The sequence below is a fragment of the Salvelinus alpinus genome, chromosome 24, assembly GCF_045679555.1.
Source record: "Salvelinus alpinus chromosome 24, SLU_Salpinus.1, whole genome shotgun sequence".
NCBI lineage: Eukaryota > Metazoa > Chordata > Actinopteri > Salmoniformes > Salmonidae > Salvelinus > Salvelinus alpinus.
The window spans coordinates 34,089,335-34,112,591 of NC_092109.1; the positions used below are offsets into that span (position 1 = coordinate 34,089,335).

At 43.1% G+C, this 23,257-nt stretch overlaps 1 protein-coding gene across 2 annotated transcripts in view; it reads left to right on the top strand.

The window, feature by feature from the left end:
- The window catches only part of LOC139552701 (short transient receptor potential channel 5-like), a 98,096-nt gene that overhangs the window by 6,170 nt on the left and 68,669 nt on the right, over positions 1 to 23,257 (top strand). Inside the window, exons 2-4 of one of the 2 annotated variants that reach the window (XM_071364693.1) lie at positions 2,270 to 2,434; positions 2,609 to 3,900; positions 4,187 to 4,834. The gene's annotated coding sequence lies outside the window, so the exon portion shown is untranslated. Of the gene's footprint in view, positions 1 to 2,269; positions 2,435 to 2,608; positions 3,901 to 4,186; positions 4,835 to 16,615; positions 17,238 to 23,257 lie in introns of those variants that run through there. The other variant, XM_071364694.1, reaches the window with a different exon arrangement.

The following is a 23,257-nucleotide window of genomic DNA, read 5'->3' on the forward strand; positions in this document are numbered from 1 at the left end:
CCCCAATGGCGGAACATTCAAAGTCACCATCAAAAAAGAGCTCCAGACCACCCAAGAGCAACTGCTGGAACAGCTGAACCTGATGCTGCGCAAGTTTAAGATGCACACTTACAACATCAAGAATCAGTTTACCCACTACAGGGCACTGAAACAAGGCTTCAAAGCACATGAATGCTTAATTCATGTTGACTTTTCTGAAAATGACCTCTGTAAGTACGCCACAGAAATACAGTCGGTCCACTTCAGAGCATCACACCAGCAGGCAACATTGCACACAGGTGTGCTTTATGTGCATACAACCCCCCGACTGGTGTCCTTCTGCACAGTGTCCCCCTCCAGACAGAAGGGCCCACCAGCAATCTGGCAGCACTTGTCACCAGTGCTTGATTATGTGCAGAGTGCACATCCAGAGGTCTCCACTATCCATTTGTACAGTGATGGCCCTTGCACTCAGTACAAGCAGCGAGGGAATGTTTTCCTGTTTTGTACTGAGCTGTTCAGAAGAGGATTCACTGCTGGAACGTGGAACTTCTTTGAGGCAAACCATGGCAAGTGTGCCCCGGATGGAGTGGTAGGGCCCTGAAGAGGACGGCTCACGGTCTTGTCAGCAAGGGGACAGATATCCCTGATGTTCAGTAACCCTAGGCCATGGAGAGCTGACCTACAGTGACGTCAGCTGCTTGTTCACAGCAAGACAACATCTGAGCTGTTAGTGCTTTAATGAAAAGCATTTCACATTCAATCGACAGAAGGCTCCCACGACCACAGGAGATCAGTGGCAAAGTTCTGAGGTTGTTGGCAAATGGTGTGCGCTGAAGTACAACGGTCAACTGTACCCTGGCATCATCACAGACACAAACAACACATACGTCAAGGTTTGTTGTATGAACAGTATTGGGGCCAACAGGTTTTGCTGGCCAGCCCGCGAAGACATCCTTTGGTACCCGTTTCAAGACATCCTGTGTACCGTCCCACCAGCGAGGCAAGTCACAGCTCGTTACATGGAAACTGACAACGAAGAAACTAGACTGTTTCTTAGAAAAGGCAAGTTTTTGTTCATTATTTTATTGAAATTCTGTATGAAATACAATTTTGTTGTGTTTGCAAGTGAATGTTTTGTTTATATGCAGAAAATAGTAATTTCAAGTTAATATTAGATACTGGTAGTCAATGTAGAGATATGAGGATCTGCTTCATATGCTCAGCTTTTTGTATTTGTTTTCTTTCTTGCCTTTTGTAGAGGAATATGGAGAACCCATACTGTGCAGAGGCAGGAGCCTGACACACATGCTGCAGGGGGAGGAGTGATACTCACACCTTTCTCTCTCTCTCTTTCCACCGCCCATCCCACACACAAACACACACACACACACACACACACACACACACACACACACACACTCATGCAGAAGCATGCACACACAATTGTTACAGCTTTTATGTTGCTATTTAGACCTAAGATATTTTTTGCCAAATATAATGACCTCTGTTTTATTTTTGTTTAATTGAAGGAAGTTCTGTGACATCCAGTTATTCTCACAAGCACTCATTCCTGTTTCTCAGTGGTCATTCCTGTGACCCAATGTTCATTCCTGTTACTTCATTGTTTTTTAGTAAAAAAAATAAAGATAAACCACCTATTTTTCAATTATGTTTGGTCCATCATTTAAACAGTTGTTTGATAAATCACATGATACATTTTTATCAAAAATCTGAGACGGTCTCCCTTAAAGAAAATGGCTTTGTGTTAAAAAAACAAACATTTTGCCTGCATATGTTGTGACTTTTTAGCGACAGATATATCTTTTTTGAACATGTAACCAATTTTCTTTAAAATACCCACTTTATTGAGGGAAAAAGAAAGAAACTAGTTGGCATGACTTTTAATTCATATTTAAACAGTTGTAAATGTTTTGGTAACAGGACTGAGAAAAATGCAACCATCTTCCATTTAGAAACCTTGAAAAAAATATATAGAATTGTCTGAGATTGACCATTACACATTTTGAATAGTTAAATGTGTGTTATTAGATAAAGAATGAAGTTTAATTTTGAAAAGTTACAACATGCAAATGGTACCGATTTGGCGGAATGGCCCATAAATATAAACTATTCACCTTATGACTTTCATTAACACGCAGGTGTCATGCAGACGTTAGTAAGGCATTGGTATCATGTCATGTCAGTTTGATGTTCAATGGTAGGCGACAGCCACACGGTGGTATGTTTTCCCAGGCTTAATTCTGGCACTTATCACCTCCCATACCAGCCTGTACAATGGTTTTCTGGACTGTTTCCTGAAGACTTACTGCCACAATGGGCTCCGTGCCTGACCTGGCCAACGTGGCTGGAACACTGTGCTCTTTGCCCGATACGGTGCCTGCCAGCAGCTCACCAGGAGAGACTTTGGGCTGGAGAACGTGTCTGACCTCAGGTTGGCAACACAGGATCTTTGTCTTTGCATTCTCGTCTCATCCCTCTCCCTTTCACTGTGTCTTCCCGTCTTACAAATAAGTCTTAATCTTCGTATGTTATTGTGTATTGCTGATGTTTCTCTTTTCTCTCCTGTGATCTCTCTCTAATCATCTTTAACCTCTGTCTGTCACAGTAGCCTGCAGTATACCCTGTCTGGCTCCCTGGCATTGGTCTTCTCCTCACTGGTGTTGTGTCTCAGAGAGCTGGTGAAGAGTCGTATGCAGGCCATGCATGAGATGAGGCTGGAGGGGAGACCTCCCTGGTGTCATGCATGTAAGCGTCGCAACTGTTCTCCAGTGACCTTATGGGACCGTACACATATTTGGGTAGGAGGTCATCTCTTATTCAAGCGCAATCAATTTCTTATCAAACCCAGTGCAAAAACGTGTAGTTGGTGAATGCAATATACCTTAGGTGAACCACCCATATAACCTGAGGGTCATAGTTGAAAGCACATTATGCAGAATGTACACTGAAGTGTGAAGTGTTGGTCCCATGTTTCATATCCTGAAATAAAAGATCACAGAATTTTTCCGAAACGCTTATTTCCCTCAAATTGTGTACACAAATGTGTTTACATCCCTGTTAGTGAGCATTTCTCTTTTGCCAAGATAATCCATCCACCTGACAGGTGTGGCATATCAAGAAACTGATTAAAAAGCATGATCATTACACAGTGCTGTGCTGGGGACAATAAAATGCCACGCTAAAATGTGCAGTTTTGTCACGCAACACAATGCCATAGATTGCTCAAGTTTTGAGGGAGCGTGCAATTGGCATGCTGACTGCAGGAATGTACACCAGAGCTGTTGCCAGAGAATTTAATGTTAATTTCTCTACCATAAGCCACCTCCAATGTTTTAGATTATTTTGCAGTACGTCCAACCGGCCTCACAACCGCAGACCATGTGTAACTACGCCAGCTCAGGACCTCCTCATCTGGCTTCTTCACCTGCAGGATCATCTGAGACCAGCCACCTGGATAGCTGATTAAACCGAAGAGTATTTATGTCTGTAATAAAGCCCTTTGGTGTGGAAAGTCTCATTCTGATTGGCTGGGCCTAGCTCCCAAGTGGTTGTGCTTATGCCCTCCCAGGCCCACCCCTGGCTGCGCTCCTGCCCAGTCATGTGAAATCCATAGATTTAGGGCCTCATTTATTCATTTCAATTGACTGATTTCCGCATATGAACTGCAACTCAGTAAAATTGTTGAAATTGTTGTATGTTGCATTTATATTTTTGTTCAGTATATAATCCACTAGAAAGATGTTAATAGGTAATGGGTTGTGTGTTTGACTGTATTCTAGTGCACTATCCCCTGTCTTTCTTTCTCCCAGTTCCACCTGGTCAGTGGTGAGGGACATATTGAGGACGGATGGTCCTCTAGGCCTCTTCCAGGGAATGACCAGCACCTGGCTCTGAGAGGTGCCTGGACACTATGCATTTTTTTTGGGGGGGGGGGGGGTATGGGATCTGCAGAACCCTGGCCAGTCCAATGTTGACTTGGATGAGTCCAGCCCTTATTTGATTACCTGTTTTATTTTATTAGAATTGTTATGACGACAGCTAGTCTTCCTAGGACTCCACTGTAGGGATTCAACTTCTCATTTAGCTATTCAGCAAACTCCAGATGATATAGATCTAGTTTGTGGTACTGGTACAGCTTCACACAACTGATCGTATGTGTGTTATTTGTTTTTGTCTTTGATAGATGCTGTCCCACTCTTAATCAGTGGGGGAGTGGATTTTGGTTGGCAGTGTCAAATCCAGAATCTAGGTTCACTCCATGTCAGGCAAGCAGGCTGGGTTTCTCAGAACACTGATCGGTATCATAAGGACAGAAGGTGACATTTTCCTCCACATTATTTTTAATAATCTGATTCTACAGTTTATCCAAGGTCTTCTAAACTAGGTGCATTCTGTGAATCTCAAATGTAGTGTTAATCAGTAAACGTCTGATTGATTTATCGCCCAATTATTTCCTTTCATGTTGGCAGCTTTGTTTTCCCAGATAACAGAAATTAATTAACTCATTATCTACAGAAGATTAGGATTGTCCCCACATTTAATGTGATACAGTTTAGCAGTATGAGCTATTTAGTTTGTGATAGTAATAGCTTTGTCTGTCACAGCTTTCTAGTTTGAGCCCCTTTAGATTTCACATGTATGGGATTTTATGTATGCATGATGTGTTTGATGGTGTATTTCCTCTGTTCCATGTGTCCCTGCTTTGTATTCTGGTCTAACCCCCACTTCCCCTTCAACGGAGCTCTATTCCTGGCTTATGAGTGGACTAGAAGAGCCCTCCTCAACCGAACATCTGCATCCTGAGTTAGTTTGTAAGGATGGGGCAGAAGAGGTTTGTAAATTCAAATTCCCCAAAAATGCATTAACATCTACAAACCTCTAAAACTACATTGTTAATTTGTGTTAACCTCTGATCTTGTTTTGACCATGTTTTCTATGTCTGGGGTGTATTCACTAAGAACCAAATGTAATGAAAAGGGGAGGGACCTACCTGAATTTGTCCAATAGAAACATTTTTTTGTTTTTGCAAAACGTTTTCTGGTTTGGAGCAAACCGTTACCGTTGCAAAACATTTTGCAACATTTTGCTATGGTCTTTGTCTAATGAATACACCCCTGGTCAATAGGTCTAATGTCCAGCCACTGAACTTAATGAGTCAGTACACAACCAAAGGTCTCTATGCACTACAACAACTCTAACATTCCAGCCACTGGCCTGAGACAAGCTTTACACACTTTCACACAGGATCTGTTGTGTTGTCAACTAGTTTAAAAAAAATGATCCTTCTATTTACAGTATATGTGTAAATAAAAGCTTTACGTATTACATTATATAGCTACAGCACAGCTCAACACTGTTATATTTTGTGTTATGTTTATTATTTTTTCTACATTAAATGTATGTTACATAAGTCAAGTGTTATCCCTCCTTTATCATGTCAGAAAGCAATGTATTTAATGGACAACAATCAAATCAAATTGTACTTGTCATATGCGCCGAATACAACAGTGAAATGCTTACTTACAAGCCCTTAACCAACAATGCAGTCAAGAAATAGAGTTAAGAAAATATTTACTAAATAAACTAAAGTAACAAAATAAAATGACATAACAATAACAAGGCTATGAGGATACCGGTACTGAATCAATGTGTGGGGGTACAGGTTAGTCGAGGTCATTTGTACATGTAGGTGGGGGTAAAGTGACTATGCTTAGATATGTGTTGCATTGAACATCTGAATGTGATCCTAACCGGAAGTACAGTAAATGGATGTTAGGTAATGTGACCACTGTATTGAATTAGGTTTCTCTCTGTTTTTAAGTTGACTGTTAAAATTCTTCAAACCCCTTTTTTTCTCGGTTGTCAGCAGACAAACTGGTGGTCTGATATAGTCAGCGTGAAGACATGGTGGTCATCATTTAACTCAGCGTATCCTAAATACACATACAGCAACTGTCCACCAAGTTTGAACTTTGGGACAGATTCAAACCATATTCTTGGATAGATCAAATAAAATACTTTTCCACTCTAGTAAGAAAGCATGTTTGTTTCACTCAGTAAACATGGTTTTGTTGATCATATGAATCTACACAAGGTTTTCAATGTGAAGTAAAGCAACCAGGTTCCAGCAGAGGGAGCTCTCTCTCTCTCTCTCTCTCTCTCTCTCTCTCTCTCTCTCTCTCTCTCTCTCTCTCTCTCTCTCTCTCTCTCTCTCTTCTATCTCTCTCTCTCTCTCTTCAATCTATCTCTCTCTTCTCGCTCTCTCTGTGGGCGGTGGAAAGAGTGAGTGAGAGAGAGATGCTTTGACAGGCTTACAATTCCCCCTGGTGAATTGGGGATGTAGAGCAGAGGGGGATTCATTGGCCCATCCATTGTACACTGCTATAGCTCACCTGTGAAAGCTCCTGTTTATTTGACCACAACTTAACAGCAAATCAATTAAATGAAAGGCAGAGATTGGTGTGATACTGTAATATTATATGCTCTGTTTTCCCATCTGAATAGAGAGTTTATTCATTATTTTGAATTTATTCAGTTAAAATGTCAAGATGTAGTCACAATTAATGGACACATACTTAACAGTAACAGTGGAATAACCAACTTCTACTCCTACTGTTACCCCTGTGATGACACCTATCTGTTACCCATGTGATGCCACCTATCTCTGTTACCCCTGTGATTACACCTATCTCTGTTACCCCTGTGATTACACCTATCTCTGTTACCCCTGTGATGACACCTATCTGTTACCCCTGTTATTACACCTATATATGTTACCCCTGTTATTACACCTATCTCTGTTACCCCTGTGATTACACCTATATATGCTACCCCTGTGATTACACCTAGCTTTGTTACCCCTGTGATTACACCTATCTTTGTTACCCCTGTGATTACACCTATCTCTGTTACCCATATGATTACACCTATCTCTGTTACCCATGTGATTACACCTATATATGTTACCCCTGTGATTACACCTATCTCTGTTACCCCTGTGATTACACCTATCTCTGTTACCCCTGTGATTACACCTATCTCTGTTACCCCTGTGATTACACCTATCTCTGTTACCCCTGTGATTACACCTATCTCTGTTACCCCTGTGATTTCACCTATCTCTGTTACCCCTGTGATTACACCTATCTCTGTTACCCATATGATGCCACCTATCTCTGCTACCCCTGTGATTACACCTATCTCTGTTACCCCTGTGATTACACCTATCTCTGTTACCCCTGTGATTACACCTATATATGTTACCCCTGTGATTACACCTATCTCTGTTACCCCTGTGATTACACCTATCTCTGTTACCCCTGTGATTACACCTATCGCTGTTACCCCTGTGATTACACCTATATATGTTACCCCTGTGATTACACCTATCTCTGTTACCCCTGTGATTACACCTATATATGTTACCCCTGTGATTACACCTATCTCTGTTACCCCTGTGATTACACCTATATATGTTACCCCTGTGATTACACCTATCTCTGTTACCCCTGTGATTACACCTATCTCTCTTACCCCTGTGATTACACATATCCCTGTTACTTTCTTTGCACCACAGATCTGGGTTATTCCCAAGGCTTTTTGTACTTACTGCATTAATAAAAGGTCCTGTTTAATCCAGGCCATAGAATGTGACCACGTTATCTAATGGGTTGTCTTATCACCTCTGCTGTAAATGTCTCCTATGTTCTGATGCACAAACTGTTTGTGCCGTTTGGATTGTGCCGTTTGGATTCTCCACCACAGAGCCATGGTGCAAATGTAATATTTTACCGGATAGAAATCGGAAAATTAATATTTTTATGCAGCAGGGAAAAAAGTCTATTTGATAGGAATATGATAGGACTTCCTTACCTATGACAGAGATATATGTTTTATGCTGGAAGGAAGGTTCATGAAAATAAGGCCGGTGATATTCTCTGCTCTCTCTGTATAGAGGCCATACTGTACACTCTGTCAGAATATTAAGGTATGCTGGATCCATTTGCATGGACTCACTGTGAGGTTGGAAATCATTCTGTTTCCCTTGATATCATTGTTTCCATTTTGTGATGAGAACAATCCAACATAAAAACCCATTGTCTGTGACGCTCAAAAGTCACAGTGCGTTAAATATTCAGATTAATGCTATAATCCATCATTGCAGCCAAATAACATTTGTATTTGAGAGGGGAAACGGGTGGGGACAGAAAAACCACAATCTCACAATTGATTTGCTCAGAAGATAATTTGACTAGGCTTTTTTTCGCAGTGTGTGCCTACAGAATTGTGTTTGTGATATGAAAACCATTTTACTGCAACACCAGCCAAAATGGGTCTCTCCCTCCCGATGGGAGGTGTAATACACATGCAGAGCATGCAGAAAGTATTCAGACCCCTTGACGTTTTCCACATTTTGTTACGTTACAGCCTTATTCTAAAATGGATGAAATTGTTATTTTTCCCACACCAATCTACCCATAATGACAAAGCAAATGTAGGTTTTTAGCTTTTTTTGCAAATTTATACAAAACTACAATTTTAAATTTACCTAAGTATTCAGACCCTTTACTCAGTACTTTGTTGAAGCCCCTTTGGCAGCGATTACAGCCTTTTTGGGTATGACACTACAAGCTTGGCACACCTGTATTTGGGGAGTTTCTCCCATTCTTCTCTGCAGATCCTCTCAAGCTCTGTCAGGTTGGATAAGGAGGGTCGCTGCACAGCTATTTTCAGGTCTCTTCAGAGATGTTCAAGTCCGGGCCCTGGCTGGACCACTCAAGTACATTCAGTGTACATTCAGTGTCACGAAGCCACTCCTGCGTTGTCTTGGCTGTGTGCTCAGGGCCGTTGCCTCTCTATGTTAGTGATGGCTGTTTAACAGTCTGATGACCTTGAGATTGAAGCTGTTTTTCAGTCTCTCGGTCCCAGCTTTGATGCACCTGTACTGACCTCGCCTTCTGGATGATAGCGGGGTGAACAAGCAGTGGCTCGGGTGGTTGTTGTCCTTGATGATCTTTTTGGCCTTCCTGTGACATCGGGTGGTGTAGGTGTCCTGGAGGGCAGGTAGTTTGCCCCTGGCGTTGTGCAGACCGCACTACCCTCTGGAGAGCTTTGCGGTTGAGGGCGGTGCAGTTGCCGTACCAGGCGGTGATGCAGCCCGACAGGAAATTCTCGATTGTGCATCTGTAAAAGTTTGAGTGTTTTAGGTGACAAGCCAAATTTCTTAAGCCTCCTGAGATTGAAGAGGCGCTGTTGCGCCTTCTTCACCAGGCTGGCTGTGTGGGTGGACCATTTCAGTTTGTCCGTGATGTGTACAGTCCCCTGTGAGTCCGACTGTACGCCGAGGAACTTAAAACTTTCTACCTTCTCCACTACTGTCCCGTTGATGTGGATGGGGGGGGGGGTGCTCCGTCTGCTGTTTCCTGAAGTCCACAATCATCTCCTTTGTTTTGTTGATGTAGAGTGAGAGGTTATTTTCCTGACACCACACTCCGAGGGCCCTCACTTCCTCCCTGTAGGCCGTCTCTTCATTATTGGTAATCAAGCCTACCACTGTAGTGTCGTCTGCAAACTTGATGATTGAGTTGGAGGCGTGCATGGTCACGCAATCATGGGTGAACAGAGAGTACAGGAGAGGGCTGAGAACGCACCCTTATAGGGCCCCAGTGTTGAGGATCAGCGGGGTGGAGATGTTGTTTCCTACCTTCACCACCTAGGCGCGGCCCGTCAGAAAGTCCAGGACCCAGTTACATAGGGCAGGGTCGAGACCAAGGGTTTCGAGCTTAATGACGAGTTTGGCGGGTAGTATGGTATTAAATGCTGAGCTGTAGTCAATGAACAGCATTCTTACATAGGTATTCCTCTTGTCCAGATGGGATAGGGCAGTGTGCAGCGTGATGGCGATTGCATCGTCAGTGGACCTATTAGGGTGGTAAGCAAATTGGAGTGGGTCTAGGGTATCAGGTGGGGTGGAGGTGATATGCTCCTTGCCTAGTCTCTCAAAGCACTTCATGATGACAGAAGTGAGGGCAACGTGGCGATAGTAATTTAGTTCAGTTACCTTAGCGTTCTTGGAAACAGGAACAATGGTGTCCATCTTGAAGCATGTGTGGACAACAGACTGGGATAGGGATTGATTGAATATGTCCGTAAACACACCAGCCAGCTGGTCTGCGCATGCTCCGAGGACGCGGCTAGGGATGCCGTCTGGGCCGGCAGCTTTGCGAGGGTTAACACGTTTAAATGTTTTACTCACGTTGGCCACGGAGAAGGAGAGCCCACAGGCTTTGGTAGCGGTTCGCGTCGGTGGCACTGTATTGTCCTCAAAGCAAGCAAAGAAGTTGTTTAATTTGTCTGGGAGCAAGACGTCGGTGTTTGTGACAGGGCTGGTTTTATTTATTTATTTTTTCAATCCATGATTGACTGTAGACCCTGCCACATACGTCTCGTGTTTGAACCGCTGAATTGCGACTCTACTTTGTCTCTATACTGGCACTTAGCTTGTTTGATTGCCTTACGGAGGGAATAGCTGCACTGTTTTGTATTCGGTCATGTTTCCAGTCGCCTTGCCATGATTAAAAGCAGTGGTTCGAGCGTTCAGTTTTGCGCGAATGCTGCCATCAATCCACGGTTTCTGGTTAGGAAATGTTTTAATAGTCACAGTGGGTACGACATCTGCGATGCACTTTCTAATAAACTCGCTCACCGAGTCAGCGTATACATCAATGTTGGTGTCTGAGACTATCCGGAACATATCCCAGTCCACGTGATCGAATCCTGAAGCGTGGAATCTGATTGGTCAGACCAGCGTTGGACAGACCTGAGCATGGGCATTTCCTATTTTAGTTTCTGTCTATAGACTGGGAGCAACAAAATGGAGTCATGGTCGGATTTTTCCAGTTTACATAGAGTCCAGTGAAGTTCTTTCAGGGCCGACGAGGTATCTGCTTGGGGAGGATATACACGGCTGTGACTATAATCGAAGAGAATTCTCTTGGATGATAATACGGTCGGCATTTGATAATGATAATAATGTGGTCGGCTACCGCCGGGGAGGCAGGATAGCCTAGTGGTTAGAGCGTTGGGCTAGTAACCGAAAGGTTGCAAGTTCGAATCCCCGAGCTGACAAGGTACAAACTTGTTATTCTGCCCCTGAACAAGGCAGTTAACCCACTGTTCCTAGGCCGTCATTGAAAATAAGAATTTGTGCTTAACTGACTTGCCTAATTAAATTAATTGTAAGGAATTCTAGGTCAGGTGAACAAAAGCATGACATGATTTGGAGCTTGGTTTTGGAAAAGTGCTTATTTCTGTTTTTCAACATGATTTAGAGCTTGTTTTTGGAAAAGTGTTTATTTCTGTATTTCAATGTTGCAACTTGCTGAAAACTGTCCACAGTGTTCCTATTATCCTGATTAAACAGTACTGAAAAAAAATTCACTTACAGAGTGCATCAAACATGATTTAGAGCTTGTTTTTGGAAAAGTGTTTATTTCTGTATTTCAATGTTGCAACTTGCTGAAAACTGTCCACAGTGTTCCTATCATCCTGATTAAACAGTACTACTTAGGCAGCCTGTTTTCCACCTTAGTTTGTGGGATCTTGATTTTGTTAGTTGCTGTATAGCCTGCAGAACTTTACGTTCGTTTTGTATTTTGTTGGTTTTTGGTGTTCATTTTAAATAAAAGTAAGATGTTCGCCTACCACGCTGCACCTTGGTCCAATCCATCTTTAAACGAAATGTAACAGTGGGAAGCTTGTGGAAGGCTACCCAAAACATTTGACCCAAGTTAAACAATTTAAAGGCAATGCTACCAAATACTAATTGAGTGTATGTAAACATCTGACCCACTGGGAATGTGATGAAAGAAATAAAAGCTGAAATAAATAATTCTCTGTACTATAATTCTGACATTTCACATTCTTAAAATAAAGTGATGATCCTAACTGACCTAAAACGGGGCATTTTTACTGGGATTAAATGTCAGGAATTGCGAAAAACTGAGTTTAAATGGGTTTGGCTAAGGTGTATGTAATTTTCCGACTTCAACTGTAGATCGTGGCACAGACACGGTCTCAATAGGGATAGCTGAGCTGACTACACTGACTATGCTAGTGGCAGACTCCAGTAAGCTGGCAGGGTGGCTAACAGCCTGCTGCCTGGCCTGCACCCTATCTCATTGTGGATCTAGAGGAGTTAGAGCCCTGTCTATTTTCATAGATAAGATGAGAGCACCCCTCCAGCTAGGATGGAATCCGTCACTCCTCAGCAGGCCAGGCTAGGTCCTGTTTGTGGGTGAGTCCCAGAAAGAGGGACAGTTATCTACAAATTCTATATTTTGGGAGGGGCAGAAAACTGTTTTCAACCAGTGATTGAGTTGTGAGACCCTGCTGTAGAGCTCATCACTCCCCCTAACTGGGAGGGGGCCAGAGACAGTTACTCAAATGCCGACACATCTTTCTAGCTGATTTACATGCTGAAGCTATGTTGCACTTGGTGACCTCTGACTGTTTCATCCTAACATAGTTGGTGCTGACGTGGATAACGATATCCCTATACTGTCTACACTCGCCAGTTTTAGCCTTAGCCAGCACCATCTTCAGATTAGCCTTAACGTCGGTAGCCCTGCCCCCTGGTAAACAGTGTATGATCGCTGGATGATTAGTTTTAAGTCTAATACTGCGGGTAATGGAGTCGCCAATGGCTAGGGTTTTCAATTTGTCAGAGCTAATGGTGGGAAGCTTCAGCGTCTCAGACCCCGTAATGGGAAGAGGAGAGACCAGAGAAGGAGAGACTCGGACTCTGACTCTGACTCATTGCTTAATGGGGAGAACCGGTTGAAAGTTTATGTCCGGTTGAGCATTCCTACAGCATTTCCTTCCAGAAGCCATGAGAAAATTGTCCGGCTGCAAGGACCGTGCGAGGGGATTTATACTACTATCTGTACTTACTGGTGGCACAGACGCTGTTTCATCCTTTCCTACACTGAAATTACCCTTGCCTAACGATTGCGTCTGAATCTGGGCTTGCAGCACAGCTATCCTCTCCATAAGGCGACCATTCTCCTGTATATAATGAGTACAGCGACTGCAATTAGAAGGCATAATGTTAATGTTACTACTTAGCTTCGGCTGGTGGAGGTTGTGTATAACCATGTCCACATAAAGTGTCCGTGGTGAAAAAGTTGAATGAAAAAAGTTGAGCGAGGGAAAAATATAAAACGGTAATTAAAAAGTAAAACACGTAAAGTTGGCAGGTAGCAAAGAAACGTTAGCAACAAACCACACAGCAGCACGTTAACAAGTCTACAAGTTGTGGCTCTGATGAGAGAAGCCATATCCTCTTTTAGGCTACTTCTCTGTTTAGCTAGCTCATCTACAGGCGTGGTCATAGACAAGGCCTCAGACTCTGTAGCAGTGCTGGCCGCGGAAGACATTTTCGGTGTTCGAGTAGTTGGTTTGGCCTTCGACAATGTGTTGGTCGTAGCAGTTCTCTTTGGATTGGTCTTGCTCATGGTACCATAAAAAGTGATTAAAATAATATAACCAACTGATACATCTAACAGAAAAACTAACAGCGACTTTAAAATAAAAGTTTAATTGGGGACCTTTCTCAAACACGTCTTCTTACGTCACCCGACCGGAAGTCACCCAGTATTGTAGTATTATATAGTAAACTGTAGTATTATATAGTAAACTGTAGTATTTCTTCATGGGGGGGGGGTCTACAGTAGTTTCAGACGTTTATTTTATGACTGCTACATTAGGTTACCAGGGAGGTTACCAGGACATGGGCGCAGGCATACCAAAACAAGGGATTAGATTCTGGCCTCAGTGATCAATCTTCTCCTCCTCTGTCTCACATGGCCAGTGTCGTCCTGGGAGGACCATATTGAAACCTATGTTTGATACTGATGATCTCAGAAAGCCCTCGGTTGTTTCGGTAGTGTGTGTGTGCTGAGAGGCCATCAGAGTGAGACAGTGCTGCTGTCGGCTAGCTGCAGTGTGTAATGGCTCTATTGATCCCTCAGCCCTCTGTCATTACCGTCCCACATTTCCTGGGTATCCTTCTGTACTCCTGGGGCTGTTTGGTCAGTACACACAGGAGTGAAACCTGGGTAACCAGTACACATCACAGTTCAAATGACAATTTAAGAGACTTTGACTGTGACTTACAGTAAAACCAGAAACAGCACTACGGGTATTTCATGTTGTTGCGGGATCATTTAAATATCATACATTTAGCCATTTGGCGTGTTGTGACCTACCTAGCAGGTTTATATTTTATATATGGTTACATCACCACGCTTACTTCCTGGATATACCGCTCTCTGTTGTGAAATTGTTCATTGTGCATTGGTTTGGAATGGTTATCTAAAAGTATTATCATTGCTCAGTCACGCGTGGGCATATTACACAAACAGAACTTGTCCAACAGACTGTGCCATAATAGCCCACAATCAACATAGACATTTGTCCAACATAAGAAGATAATTGATCAAACAAATCTCCCTCGTGTAATCTTAACCTCTTAAAACCTGTGTATGTGCTCTGCTCTTGGCCACAAGCTGCTTAATATTCCCAGATACACCAACCCCTCTAAACCAGTGTAGACTAGAGAGAACGAGGGAGAGCTTCTGTGCACCCATGACAGCATATGCCAATTGTGGCAGTATGATCACTTGTCCCCACCATCTCAGAATTGAGCAGCTCTCTCTCTCTTCTGTTTGTCATCCCTTTTCTGTTTCGTGCCCCAAATATTTGATTTGGTTATTTAAATACCTGTATTCAGATGTTTTTCCTGACAATATATAGAGCCATGTCTTTTGACTAATTTAAATAACAATCTAATAATCAAACTTGAATAATCAAGACCAAGCCCCCCCCCCCCCCCCCCTCTCTCTTTGTTTACTGAGACAATTCTTTCCTGCCTCAGACAAACGAAGAGAAACATGGAAAGCCACATCATGCAGGATTTATTTCTGTAGGAATAAATTAGAGAACAGACCCATCGTATACATTATGGATGTCAAGACCCACAAGCCATCAAAGGAGCAGAGATGAGGAAACTGCACTATGGGGAAGAGAGTTTAGCCACAGTCCAGGCTGCATCTTGATGACTAACCCACATTGCCAATTTCTAATTACAGGATTTTCTAAATTCATCAAGTAATTAAATGAATCACTCTATTGATTAGGTGTGGTTGACTGGATTGCAGACTAACCAGGGATATTGTCTGAGCAGGATTTAGGCTATCAAATAATCCCTATGTGATGTTTTATGATAATCGTTAATATGGGTAATCAATCAGGGGATTTGGATGGAGTCTTTCGATTATTATTTTTTTCTTTAATTTTTGTTTAACAGAAGCAGTGTGGGACATGCTCAGATCTTTTCATCTTGTGAATACCTGCTGGCGCTACATTTACATTCTTATTAAAGACCGGGCATGTTTTTCAGAATGATATTGGTATGCCAGTGACACACTGAATCTAAGTTGGCCTGTTATTGTTTCTAGTAAATGGGCATAGTGAGTAGTTAGATACATTTTGTGTGTGGTGTGTGTGTAGGTGTGTGTGTGTGGTGTGTGTATCAGAGCATTTATTAGAGCGCCTCGTCTGCAGTGTGCGTCGTCTGGGGTGTGCGTCGTCTGCTGTGTGCGTCGTCTGCTGTGTGCGTCGTCTGCAGTGTGCGTCGTCTGCAGTGTGCGTCGTCTGCAGTGTGCGCCGTCTGCTGTGTGCGTCGTCTGCTGTGTGCGTCGTCTGCTGTGTGCGTCGTCTGCTGTGTGCGTCGTCTGCTGTGTGCGTCGTCTGCTGTGTGCGTCGTCTGCTGTCTGCGTCGTCTGCTGTCTGCGTCGTCTGCTGTGTGCGTCGTCTGCTGTGTGCGTCGTCTGCAGTGTGTGCCGTCTGCTGTGTGCGTCGTCTGCTGTGTGTGTCATCTGCAGTGCCACAAGCCAGCCATTCCTGTATAGGTAATGTCATCTGACTGGGGAAAATGAACACCACAGTGAATCAATGCTCCCCTCACTCTCTGCTCGCCTGTCTTGCTTTCCATGAGGCTGAGCACATCGCTGGCACATATCCTCTCTCCTATTGTCATTCCAAAGGTTCTCCATTTATCCCCACAATGGGTCTGGATCCATATGGAGAGTCACCAGAATACATGGGGCTCCATTCAATTAACACAATTAGGGTAGCACAATTACAGTCTGGTTAGATGCAACACAAGGTAGCCTACATTACACTCCATACAGGTTCATGTATTGATTATGTATGCAAATGGTGAACTGCAGAATTATAGACTAAACTCTGTAGGATTGGTGGCGACAGGCAGGAAGGGGTAAAGCCATGTAAAATCCCTTGATCCTTGATTAGCTTCGGATGACTAATTTCACCTGCAATTTAGGGAGCAGCGAGAGAAGAACTGACATCAACAGCCCCTATACAAGCAGATACTGAAGACGAATGAGTGGGGGAGAGGAGGCTGGTGTAGGAGTGATAAGGAGGGGAGACAGATAGACGAGGAGGAGGGAGAGAGGGAGGGAGGGTTGAGAAAGACGAGCGTGAGAAAAGAGAGTGAGAAAGCAAAGCGCCAAAGAGGGGAGTCTGATGTAAGGACAGACAGAAAGACAGACAGCAAGATGGGAGGAGCTGGCAGTTTTGACAGAGACAGAGAGGGGTTGGAGAAGGGCATCTGCCGCAGCTGCCGCTGTGACCACACTCCGCTCGACACCATGACAACCACGGCAAACGCACGGCGAGCCCCCGGCCCTGCCGCTACACCAATCAGGGAGGAGTGAGCAGAGCACTGCAACTTGTGTGGGGTGAGACGAGCGCAGGATAACAGAACAGAGCTAGAACACCACAGACACCCCTTCTTACAGCGAGAGAGAAGATACCCAGACATTTATCAGTCTCTTGTCTGCTGCCAGAGAAAACCTCCTGGATTATCAGCGGTGCTCTTGTTCTTTTACCCCGCAGTGGGGAGGAGTATAGGGATGGAGATTCTGGGTATTCAGCCTTCCCTGTTCCTGATTCGAGTTCTCTGCTCCATGGTGGGAGCTGAGAGACGTCTCTTGGAGCCACAGCCACCGACCATGAGGATTGGATAAGAATCCCACCAATTCTAACAGGACCACCCATTCACCATAAAAAAATGATCTAGAAGTAATCAGAAAAGGGACAGACTGGTAGGGAAACACAAAGAAATATTAAATGTAGAAAATCTGCATCAGGTAAGTTCCTCATTATCTTTTCAATCCATGTGTAAACATTGCATCTCCATAGTCAGACTAAGTATGATCCAGATTCCAGGGTGAATGATCGGACTGGTGTGTGTTTCCCTCTCTGACACACTGGAAATGGTGGCTCAGTGTACATATTTATTCTGCAGGAGATCAATCAGCTGTGTTAAATTACTGCAGTGGGTTTCTTGGTAATCTTAAACAAATCTACTTTGAAGCAAAAGTATACACCTACATGGTTATGGGTTTATATAAATAAAGAAGACACCGGTATCATGTCAGATACGGAGTTGAAATGTATTACATTTTGAGTTTGAACCCCAACATTACACTTTATATACATCACAGAAGACTGAAATATAACATAACCGTTTGACATAGAAGCACCGGATTTTCGGCAGTTAAAAAAAGTGTGTTTAGAAATTATGAAATTATGAAAAATATTACTAACATTCCACCCATGAGGCCACTAGGGGGTGATTTGGTCCTTCGACTGCAGGAAAGGGCTACCTAAATCCATCATTAATGCAGAAAAGAGGAAAATGGGCTATCATTCTAGTTGAAATATATTGTGTATCTCTGTGGAAATAATCAGCCATGAGTTATTGATACATCCCTTATTATTGCTGAGATAAAAACACGGGGCGTCATCTATAGTAGTTTACCAGTAAACCTCTCTTACCACAGACAATAATCCCACTCACTGTAAAAACACCACATTGTGTTGAGAGGGTTTTAAGCATGTGTTTAGCCAGGCTTTGGCACTTTGTGCTTATTTTAACAGAGACATGGACCCTCCTAAGCACTTCAACATCACTTGTCCTCAATCTTGTAAAAGGACTGAAACACAATTAAACAATTGGGCCTGCAAGTTAATACCACACTAATGATTCTTCCTCCGTATGATTTGTAAGATAGATACGAAAGGACAGACCTCTTCCTGACTGAGTCTGTAATACCTACATGTTTCAAGCAGACCAACATAGTCCCTGTGCCCAAGGAAGCAAAGGTAACCTGCCTAAAGGATTACCGCCCCGTAGCACTCACGTCAGTAGCCATGAAGTGCTTTGAAAGGCTGGTCATGGCTCACATCAACAGCATCCTCCCGGATACCCTAGAATCAATCCAATTCGAATACCGCCCCAACAGATCCACAGATGACGCAACCTCAATCGCATTCCACACTGCCCTTTCCCACCTGGACAAAAGGAACACCTATGTGAGAATTCTGTTCATTGACTACAGCTCAGTGTTCAACACCATAGTGCCCTCAAAGCTCATCACTAAGCTAAGGACCCAGGGACTAAACATCTCCCTCTGCAACTGGATCCTGGACTTCCTGATGGGCCACCCCCAGGTGGTAAGGGTAGGCAACAACACGTTTGCTATGCTGATTCTCAACACTGGGGCCCCTCAGGGGTGTGTGCTTAGTCCCCTCCTGTACTCCCTGTTCAAACATGACTCCAACACCATCATTAAGTTTGCTGACGACACAACAGTAGTAGGCCTGATCACCAAAAATGATGAGACTGTATGGAGGAGGTTATTGACCTGGCAGTGTGATGCCAGGACAACAACCTCTCCCTCAATGTGAGCAAGACAAAGGAGCTGATCGTGGACACAGGAAAAGGTGGGCCGAACAGATCCCCATTAACAGCAAGGGGGCTGTAGTGGAGCGGGTCGAGAGTTTCAAGTTCCTTAGTGTCCACATCACCAACGAACTATCATGGTCCAAACACACCAAGACAGTCGTGAAGAGTGCACGACAAAACCTTTTCCCCCTCAGGAGACTGAAAAGACTTGGCATGGGTCCCCAGATCCTCAAAAAGTTCTACAGCTGAGTTTCATCGAGAGCATCCTGACTGGTTGCATCACCGCCTGGTATGGCAACTGCTCGGCATCTGACCGTAAGGCGCTACAGAGGGTAGTGCATACGGCCCAGTACATCACTTGGGCCAAGCTTCCTGCAATCCAAGACCTATATAATAGGCGGTGTTTATTTGGTAAATATTTTCTCAACTCTTCTTGAACTGCACTGTTGGTTAAGGGCTTGTAAGTAAGCATTTCACAGTAAGGTCTATACTTGTTGTATTCAGAGCATGTGACAAATACATTTTGATTTGATTTGAAATAACTTTCTTCCTCATTTCTAATGCACATATTCAATCAAACTACTGTAAGAGGTGTGCTATTGTGTTCTTAGCAAGTCTAAATCAAATCAAATCAAATGTATTTATATAGCCCTTCTTACATCAGCTGATATCTCAAAGTGCTGTAAAGAAACCCAGCCTAAAACCCCAAACAGCAAGCAATGCAGGTGTAGAAGCACGGTGGCTAGGAAAGCCCTAATCTAACCTCACACAGCACTAAACAAACAATGACACGTAATTTCTTTCCTCTAATCTCTTCCTCCTCCTCTTCCTCCTGTCATACAGTCATTTGACATAAATTCCAAGTTCTCCAAACAGATGCAACCCACTGGGCACACACTGGTTGAATCAACATTGTTTACATGTCTTCTTTTGTGGAATAGACGTTAAATTGACGTATGTGCTAAGTAATCTAAATTCAGCTTGGACGATAGCAATATACCGCAATGCCTGTACCAGGGCATTTTATGGATGATTCCATGCACTCGCACACACACACACACACAATTTTTGCAAGTGTACAGTGGGGCAAAAAAGTATTTAGTCAGCCACCAATTGTGCAAGTTCTCCCACTTAAAAAGATGAGGGAGGCCTGTAATTTTCATCATAGGTACACTTCAACTATGACAGACAAAATGAGAAAAAAAAATCCAGAAAATCACATTGTAGGATTTTTTATGAATTTATTTGCAAATTATGGTGGAAAATAAGTATTTGGTCACCTACAAACAAGGAAGATTTCTGGCTCTCACAGACCTGTAACTTCTTCTTTAAGAGGCTCCTCTGTCCTCCACTCGTTACCTGTATTAATGGCACCTGTTTGAACTTGTTATCAGTATAAAAGACACCTGTCCACAACCTCAAACAGTCACACTCCAAACTCCACTATGGCCAAGACCAAAGAGCTGTCAAAGGACACCAGAAACAAAATTGTAGACCTGCACCAGGCTGGGAAGACTGAATCTGCAATAGGTAAGCAGCTTGGTTTGAAGAAATCAACTGTGGGAGCAATTATTAGGAAATGGAAGACATACAAGACCACTGATAATCTCCCTCGATCTGGGGCTCCACGCAAGATCTCACCCCGTGGGGTCAAAATGATCACAAGAACGGTGAGCAAAAATCCCAGAACCACACGGGGGGACCTAGTGAATGACCTGCAGAGAGCTGGGACCAAAGTAACAAAGCCTACCATCAGTAACACACTACGCCGCCAGGGACTCAAATCCTGCATTGCCAGACGTGTCCCCCTGCTTAAGCCAGTACATGTCCAGGCCCATCTGAAGTTTGCTAGAGAGCATTTGGATGATCCAGAAGAAGATTGGGAGAATGTCATATGGTCAGATGAAACCAAAATAGAACTTTTTGGTAAAAACTCAACTCGTCGTGTTTGGAAGACAAAGAATGCTGAGTTGCATCCAAAGAACACCATACCTACTGTGAAGCATGAGGGTGGAAACATCATGCTTTGGGGCTGTTTTTCTGCAAAGGGACCAGGACGACTGATCCGTGTAAAGGAAAGAATGAATGGGGCCATGTATCGTGAGATTTTGAGTGAAAACCTCCTTCCATCAGCAAGGGCATTGAATATGAAACGTGGCTGGGTCTTTCAGCATGACAATGATCCCAAACACACCGCCCGGGCAACGAAGGAGTGGCTTCGTAAGAAGCATTTCAAGGTCCTGGAGTGGCCTAGCCAGTCTCCAGATCTCAACCCCATAGAAAATCTTTGGAGGGAGTTGAAAGTCCGTGTTGCCCAGCAACAGCCCCAAAACATCACTACTCTAGAGGAGATCTGCATGGAGGAATGGGCGAAAATACCAGCAACAGTGTGTGAAAACCTTGTGAAGACTTACAGAAAACGTTTGACCTCTGTCATTGCCAACAAAGGGTATATAACAAAGTATTGAGATAAACTTTTGTTATCGACCAAATACTTATTTTCCACCATAATTTGCAAATAAATTCATAAAAAATCCTACAATGTGATTTTCTGGATTTCTTTTTCTCATTTTGTCTGTCATAGTTGAAGTGTACCTATGATGAAAATTACAGGCCTCTCTCATCTTTTTAAGTGGGAGAACTTGCACAATTGGTGGCTGACTAAATACTTTTTTGCCCCACTGTATATACAAAAAAGGAAATACCTTATCTACATAAGTATTCAGACCCTTTGCTATGAGACTCCCAATTGAGCTCAGGCATCCTGTTTCCATTGATCATCCTTGAGATGTTTCTACAACTTGATTGGAGTCCACCTGTGGTAAATTCAATTGATTGGACATGATTTGGAAAGGCACACACATGTCTATATAAGGTGCCACAGTTGACAGAGCAAAAGAGCAAAAACAAAGACATGAGGTTGAAGGAATTGTCCATCAAGCTCCAAGACAGGATTGTGTCGAGGCACAGATCTGGGGAAGGGTACCAAAACATTTCTGCAGCATTGAAGGTCCCCAAGAACACATTCTTAAAATGAAGAATTTTGGAACCACCAAGACTCTTCCTAGAGCTGGATGTCCGGCCAAACTGAGGAATCGGGGGAGAAGGGCCTTGGTCAGGGACATGACCAAGAACCCGATGGTCACTCTGACAGAGCTCCAGAGCTCCATGTCTGGAGGAAACCTGGCACCATCCCTACAGTGAAGCATGGTGGTGACAGCATCATGCTGTGGGTATGTTTTTCAGCGGCAGGGTCTGGGAGTCCAGTCAGGTTTGAGGGAAAGACGAACGGAGCAAGGTACAGAGAGATCCTTGATGAAAAACTGCTCCAGAGCATTCAGGACCTCAGACTGGGGCGAAGGTTCACCTTCCAACAGAACAACGAACCTAAGCACACAGCCAAGACAACGCAGGAGTGGCGTTGGGACAAGTCTCTGAATGTCCTTGAGTGGCACAGCCAGAGTCCGGACCTGAACCTGATCGAACATCTCTGGAGAGACCTGAAAATAGAAGAGTAGGAGAAACTCCACAAATACAGGTGTGCCATGCTTGTAGTGATATATCCAAGAAGACTCAAGGCTGTAATTGCTGCCAGTGGTGCTTCAACAAAGAGTTAAGAGTCTGAATAATTATGTAAATGTAATATTTAAGTAGTTCTATTTTTATACATTTGCAAAAAAATCTAAAACCATGTTTTTGCTTTCTCATTATGGGGTATTGTGTGTAGATTGATATGGAAAAAAATGTTTAATCAATTTAAGAATAAGGCTGTAACGTAACAAAATGTGGTTAAAGTCAAGGCGTTTGATTACTTTCCGAATACACTGTATATATATATTTATATATATATATATATATATATATATATATATATATATATATATATATATATATATACAGTACCAGTCAAAAGTTTTAGAACACCTACTCATTGAAGGGTTTTTCTTAATTTTTTACTATTTTCTACATTGTAGAATAATAGTGAAGACATCAACACTATGAAATAACACACATGGAATCATGTAGTAACCAAAAAACTGTTAAACAAATCAAAATATATTTTATATTTGAGATTCTTCAAATAGCCACCCTTTGTCTTGATGACAACTTTGCACACTCTTGTGTGTTTTATACAGTGCATTTGGAAAGTATTCAGACCCTTTTACTTTTTCCACATTTCCACATATATATATATAGTATCTACATCTGTTACTTGTCAGAAGCCACATCACATAGATGTGCTGCATAGTCCAGATGGACGTTACATTTCCCAAAGGCAGCAGTCTCTCCATCCATCTGTGTATCTCAGATGTGCTTTGAAATCACACCTGTGGTTCCACACCTGAGACTATGTTTGAACGTGCCCACTTCGAACCTACCCTCTAACTAAGCCATGTGTTAAAACCAATGATTACGCCA